This window comes from Sciurus vulgaris, assembly GCF_902686455.1.
Source record: "Sciurus vulgaris genome assembly, chromosome: 14".
Classification (NCBI taxonomy): domain Eukaryota; kingdom Metazoa; phylum Chordata; class Mammalia; order Rodentia; family Sciuridae; genus Sciurus; species Sciurus vulgaris.
Window position 1 is genome coordinate 3,727,049 of NC_136475.1, and position 6,871 is coordinate 3,733,919.

The following is a 6,871-nucleotide window of genomic DNA, read 5'->3' on the forward strand; positions in this document are numbered from 1 at the left end:
TCAGTCTGGTGGGCGTGGGCATCCGTCTTCTGCAGGTTGGCTGGGGGAGGTCAAGCAGTGTGGCCCTCAGCGCTCAGGGAGATCTCTGACACAGTGTGTGCGTGTGTAACCTCTGGGGCTTGGTTTCAGTGGGTTAGTGGCAGTGGGTCTGACAGCAATGTCACCTCAGCACTGCATCCTAGAGTTTGGGGTGCCACTGTGTGTCACTATTATGGTGGCTCAGGGCAGGCCACATGCTTATAAACCAGCATGCTGGGATTCTGGGAGACATGGCTGACTATTAGTTTTAGAATTCCAATGTCCTCTGTGGTGAACACTAGCCTCATGTGAGTTCATGAATTCAAACTGAAATTAGTGTTTATATAGAATATTTCAGATACACTTTCTACCTCTCAATTGCTCAATGTACACTGGTGGTTGGTGGCTACAGAATGTTCTGTAGTCCAAAATTGGTCTATAAAGTAATTTGATCACTCATGGTGTTGGAGCTAAGAGCTCATAGCTCCTAGCCATTGGTCACAAGACTGTGTGGCCTCAGGACCTTCTCAGTTGACACAGCTGCAGTGGTCTAGAGCTGTCCCTGGAATGTGTCTGAGAGGGCAGGATGAGGCTGCACCTACAGGCAGACCAGCAGGCCTTTCTCCACCCAGCCTGCCTTTCCCCCTGCATCATCGGGAGCCTCTCTAATGCCACACGCTGGGCAGCTCACATGCACCACCTTGTCCAGCCCGTTACTCTCTTGTCACTAATCTGTCCGTGAGTCCCTGGTTGTCTGTTAGTTTGTTATTCTGTTGTCCTCAACTAGAGGAAAGATTGTTGAAATGAGGGAGCATTTGTGGTCCTTCCAGAATCTGTCCCAGGGACAATAGTGTCAGCTTCACTAGTAAGAGAGAGGGTTAAGAGTGGGGCCACTGTGGGATCCAGACTCAAAATCCCATACAAGTGATGCCTCATAAGAACCCATAGGTGGCAGACAAGCCACAGCAATCCAGTACCCTTGTCTTAGAAATACCAGGGAACAGAGTGGAGCACAGCACACACAGTACCTTCACACACAGGTATACATGTAGCAGGGCTCCCCTTTGGTCCAAAGCCACATCTTGTGTGCTCTGGTTCACTCTATTTTACTCCACCTACCCCCAGGGCAAGCTGAGCATCCCTAGTCCTAATATCCCAAATGCAAAATGCTCACACATCTGAAAATTTAGATGGATTCCAGTGGATTTTCAATTTTTGCATGGAAATGCTCAGTTGGTAAAGTCTATGCCAAGTTTCCAAAATCCAAAATCTCTGAAATCTGAAACACTTCTGGTCTCCAACATTTCAGAAAAATAACATTCAATCCGTTCTAATTTCTGTCATTGAAAGGTTTGATCATAAGCACGTGCCAATATGTAACAACAAAGCCCACAATTATGGATAATTAAAATGCCTCACACTTCTTTCAAAAATGATTCTAAATCAATATCTTGGCACAAAATTGATAAATTCTCTCATTTTCTAAACCCTGTTTTTTAGAACTGTGCTTTTGGTTTATGTTCCAGAAACTCTCAATGAGAGAGCTGAGGAAATTCTAGTGCAGTAGACCCCAAAGTGGTGTTGGTGATGTTTCCTCCATGTGAGTCAGAGGAAGAATATAAGAGAAATGGAGAAAAGGTTAAAAGACACAATGAGGGTCACATGAGGTGGAAGGGTAAAACGTGACCTTTGAGGGTTTTGGGGGATGATGTTTGAACCAGGATGGGGAGGAGAACACAGAGGTCAGTTCTGTGTAGCTGTATTGACAGTCTAGCATTCAATGCAGGTCAAGATAAATAAGGAGGACTTAAGAGCTGAGAGCAGGGTAGTAAATGTAGCACCCAGAGCCCAGGGTGGCTGTGCAGGAGGATTGGAGGCTGCTTCTCATGGGTCTAAGCTAAATAAGTTTCTTCTGGTTATGACAAGCACTATCATAATGGTGACAGTAACAACAGGATCATGAGGAGGTGCGTTATGTGGTACAGTATGTGGACAGGCCCAATCAGAACTGCAAGGACGATATTGCCAATGGCGGAGTTTCACGATGTAGAACTTGAGACAAAGCAGCTTTTGGGAACTGCATCAATGTCCCCTGGTCTGTGTGGCATAGCTCTGTCCCAACCCTGGTGCTCTGATGCAGAGCCACCATGGCGGCCATAGGCCCTCAGGCAGATACTGTGCAGCCTGGTTGAAGCTCTGACAGCTGCGTGATAGTGACTCGCTGGATCCTGGAGCAGCATCAGTGCAGGAGCTTCCTGGAGACACAGGAGGGTCAGTAGAGCAAACATCCACCTGCTGAGGACGGGGCAGATTTACAGGTGGACCATGGTGCACGTGGTGAAGGAGAGAGGCCTGAGCAGGCTGGAAGTGCACATTGTGCAGCAGGAGTGGCACCGAGCATCCTGGGAGCAAGAGCCCCTGCCTGCTGGCCAGCACCATCTCCCACCTCAGGGCCTGGAGCCACTGCACCTAGAGGGTCAGAGCTTAGCCTGCTGCCCTGTGCACATGAGGTTTCCTTATGGCCACACTCCAGGGCTGGAGAGAGTTGCTCTAACTCAATTTTACAAAGATGAGGTTTCTTGCTCCTCCCATCCCACCCTGGGATCCAGAGCCATGTCAGAGCCTGGCCAGATCCCTGGGAGCTTACCCTGAGGGAGCCATGCAGCCCCATTCAGCTCCTGTGCCTCCTGTTACTCTGGCACCCAGCTGAGGGGACCTGGGATGGTTCTGCACATCTGTGAAATCTCTTCCAATGCTGTGGGTCCTCTGCTAAGCAAGCCAGGGATCAAAACCCAATGTACTGCAATGACCCTGATTCTACTGTGGAGTCCATGGTAAGACCTAAATTGAACAAGGGATGATTAAGTCTTATTTGCAATTTCAAATAACATGTACCATGAGAGAATTCTCTAGATTGGTCTCATTGGAATGCCTTGAACATTGGCTTCTGTATTCTTTTCCTATGACCCCAATCACAAGCAGAGCTAGGCAGGGAGCTAGAAACTTCAGGTGAGATGGGAGGGAATCCCTGACCTGGGCTGTTCTCCATAATACAGTGGGACAGAGCTGGGATAAAGAGGAAGAGTCTGTGCAGCTGGAGATGACAGGTGAGAGAGGACAGATCCTACCCTTCTCTTAACTCATTCCCCAACATTTGTTTTACTGCCTGTCTGCTTCACACCTAGACCATCAGAGAGTCAGAGGACAGTCAGCTCCTCTGAACTCATTAATGGTCACAGGTGCCAAGTGCAAGTGTCTTCTAAACAGTCCTGAGGCAAGTGGGACTGTGCCATAGCTCACAGCCTCTGTCAGAGATGGAGGAAATCGTGGATGGAACCTAGAGGCTGTCAAAACAGCGTGCGGGACTGCAGACAGACACTGCCACCTGCCTTAGGCCCAAGAGAACAGAGCAATTTCTGTCAGCAACTCTGAGCTGCCCTCTCTGTCCTGAGTTTCAGGTACTGGAGCTTGTGCTGAGTGACTGAGAGGAGCCACCCTGCAGCTATGAACAGCCTGCCCAGCCCCACTGATTTGCATGTGCCCACAGCACAGCCCACTGCCCTGAGGACTTCTTAGAAGGCTGCTCACACCCTGTGCAGGAGTCAGTCCCAGTAAGGACACAGTATGGACATGAGGACCCCTGCTCAGCTCCTGGGGCTTCTGCTGCTCTGGTTTAAAGGTAAGGAGGAAAAACACTGGATATTTGCTTGGCCCAGTGTGGTCATTGCTGCCTGGCTCTTCAGCAAAGACCACTAATAATATATAATTCTCTGGCTATTTGCATTTATCCCCATGGCAGGTGTGAGATGTGAAATCCAGATGACCCAGTCTCCAACTTCCTTGTCTTCATCTCCAGGAGACAGAGTGACCATCACCTGCAGGGCCAGTCAGGGCATTAGTATTTATTTAGCTTGGTATCAGCAGAAACCAGGGCAAGCTCCTAAGCTCCTCATCTATCGTGCAAGCAGTTTGCAACCCAGATTCCCCTCAAGGTTCAGTGGCAGTGGATCTGGGAGAGATTTCACTCTCACCATCAACAGCCTGGAGCCTGAAGATGTGGCCACTTATTTCTTTCACCACTATCACAGTTACCCTCCCATGTGATACAGGCCATGACAGAAATCTCCCAGGGAAGCAGAAGTGTGAGGCTGGGCTGCCCCCGCTGCTCCTCCTCCTTCCTCCACCTGCTGAGAGCACTTCTCAGAGGCAGCCAGACCATGAAGGTCACAGGAATTTTTGTAGAAGGACCAGGGAGGCTCCTCTGTGTCCTCACCCTCTTTCTACCTCCTCAGACCCAGCAGACAGAGATGACAGTGAATAGCCAATGGTCAACAGTGATGGGCCCCAGTGGAGTCTTGTTCAAGGCAGAGACCACACCAGGAGAATTACCTGGAGAACTCCTAATGGGCACCATGAAAGCCATTTTCCAAGGTAAAAGCCCATAAGGCTCACCTGTCTGGACAGTCCAGTCAACTCCTGTGTCCCAGATGCTGAAAAATGGAAGGTTGCAGTGAGCTAATTGGGAACCACAGGAAGGGTTACCTTCAAGCTGGAGGACACAACCATGGCCCTGGCACTTCCTCATCCCCTGATTAGCATAGACTTTGACCAATGCTCATTTTTCAAACCCACGTAAGTCCCAAGCTAGCACACCAAATGGTTTTTGCTGGCTTTCAGTCCCCCTTTCTCTTGGAGGGACTTCCGTCTTTTCCCTTAAATAACACCTACTGTGTTAAACTTCCCTTCCATGATCATCCATGAATTTAAATCCATGAAGGAGACTGACAAAGCAGGGAATCCAGTCTCATCTCAAATCTCTGGTTTCACTGGTGTCCATTCTGATTTGATAATATCCAGCATCATTGCAGCTGAGGGGTTTCATTCATTGGCAGAATGTGAATTTAAATGCAAAGAAGTCACTGTGCGCACTCCAATCAGGAAATCCTCTAAAACACGGGCATCTAAACTGTAGCCTTTCACAGTTCTGGGAGTGTGGCAATGAAGGTGCAGCTACAAACCAGAACAGAGGAGGCAGCTGTGACAGCGCAGGGATCCCCTGCTCCCATCAGATCCCACAGCACCTCTGCAACGGTCTTCCATGTAGGAATTGCTTGCTACAGATAAGCAGAGTCCAAGCAGCAACTTTCAAAAGACCAGGGGACCTGAAATGAAGACAGTTGCTGGAAATGGGAGATTCCCTGATGCTCCCAAGAAGCCAAGCTCACCTGCCAGTGCAGGCACAGGCTGCTGGCCCTCTGCTTCTTGGACCTGTGTGGGAGCCCAGGTGTGGGGCTGATGCCCTCAGCTGCCTGCAGACCTCACAGGTGATTCCGATCCTCACCCTGGTCCACCTGTCTGTTGGCAGGTGCAATGGATGGTGTGGAACCTTCCTTTTCTGGATCTTCGCTGTGAGAAGAGACCCCTCAGAAAGCATCTGCACAGGAGCCAGTGAGAAAAAAGAGTCCTGGGATATCTGTTTCCAGAAGCCATGGTGAGGACAGCCTTACTAGCTGACCCTCCAGGCCCCCTGGTGGCAAAGATTTGCATTACCATCTCCTCATCCACTCCTCTTTCTTCCCGCAGGAGGAAGAAGGACCCAGACAGGGGTCTCAGCCTCCTGACATCCTTCATTTCAGCTTTTGATCTTGTGAACTGGAAATGAAGCTTAGAAGAGAATTTCAGCTGATTTCAGAAACCAGTGTAAGTCCTTCACATCATCATCACTGTGAAGAGTGTTCAAAGCTCATACTAGGTGTACTACAGTAGAGAAAATGTCACTACTTCATGTGACTTTCTTCATATTGAACAGTGATTTACCCAGAATCTCTGGACCACAGGTGCAAGGCACATCTTCACACTTGGTCAGGAATCACTGGGGAGCTCAGTGTTTGTGAGAGAGAGTCCCCACCCTCTCAGCTCTGCTGTCTGCGGCCTGCTTCCCAGCCTCCTGCACCCTGGCAGTGGGTGAGGCTGCAGCAGCAGTAGACCTCATCTGGGACGATTCCTGTCGTCCTCATGGAGGGCCAGAGCTTTCTCCAGATACCTGGATAAGGGACTTAAAAGGGGGTTTCAAACCTAAACTCTCTTAACAGTATTGTATTTTATTGCACAATATTCTGAACATGATGATTTAGAAGCAGTATCTCTGAAATTTGGAAGACACTTCTCCCTTTGCTCCATCTTTCTGTTTCACTGTTGGAAATTCCAACTTCATTTAGATTTTTGGTGCTCACATATCCTGCGCCCAACCCCCACTTCCACTAGCTTGTGATCTTAAATGTCATGTCCATTCAGTTTGAAAAATGTTTAGCTAAGTGGGATTGCTCTCTGGATATCACAGATTTCCCAGCCATCAGTGAAATGTCTCAACCCAAATTTCAAATCTTCCCTGGAGTGTGAGAGCTACAGTGTCAAACTGCATATGTTGGCTCTTATATTTGTTTCTGAATTGCCTCTGAACACGCTAATAGAGAAAGCCTGGCTCTTCCATGATCTGCATTGCGGCACATGCACACGGCTTTGCTGCCGGACCTAACCACGCTGCCCCATACCCTTGCCAGCACTAGCGATCAGCCTCTGCAGGGCTCCCTTCTGTGCCAGCTCATTTCCCGCAACCAAGTGTCCTCCAGTCCCACGCAGTTTGTCTCCAGAATGGGATTTACCTCCCCATGGCTGAAAGACCACCGTGCATGTGGCATGTGTGCTTTCCACCCACTGCCCAGGGCACCTGGGCCTAGGGCACGTCTTGTCCCTTGTGAATGGTGCCCCCACAGCACGCGCATCCCCTGCTGTGGACGTCAGTGCCTTTCCTCCCACGCCCGGAGGGGAGGTCCACCCAAGAGGCAGGCTGCCT

At 49.6% G+C, this 6,871-nt stretch overlaps 1 long non-coding RNA gene across 2 annotated transcripts; it reads left to right on the forward strand.

Annotated features, from left to right (window-relative positions):
- Positions 1-3,633: 3,633 nt before the first annotated feature.
- LOC306643762 lies at positions 3,634-6,400 on the forward strand. 2 transcript variants are annotated; one of them, XR_013759043.1, is made up of 3 exons: positions 3,634-3,697; positions 5,384-5,509; positions 5,602-6,400. It is a non-coding gene; the product is annotated as an uncharacterized lncRNA (long non-coding RNA). The 2 variants fall into 2 exon arrangements; XR_013759044.1 differs by lacking the exon at positions 3,634-3,697 and adding an exon at positions 4,279-4,449.
- The last annotated feature ends 471 nt before the right edge of the window (positions 6,401-6,871 follow it).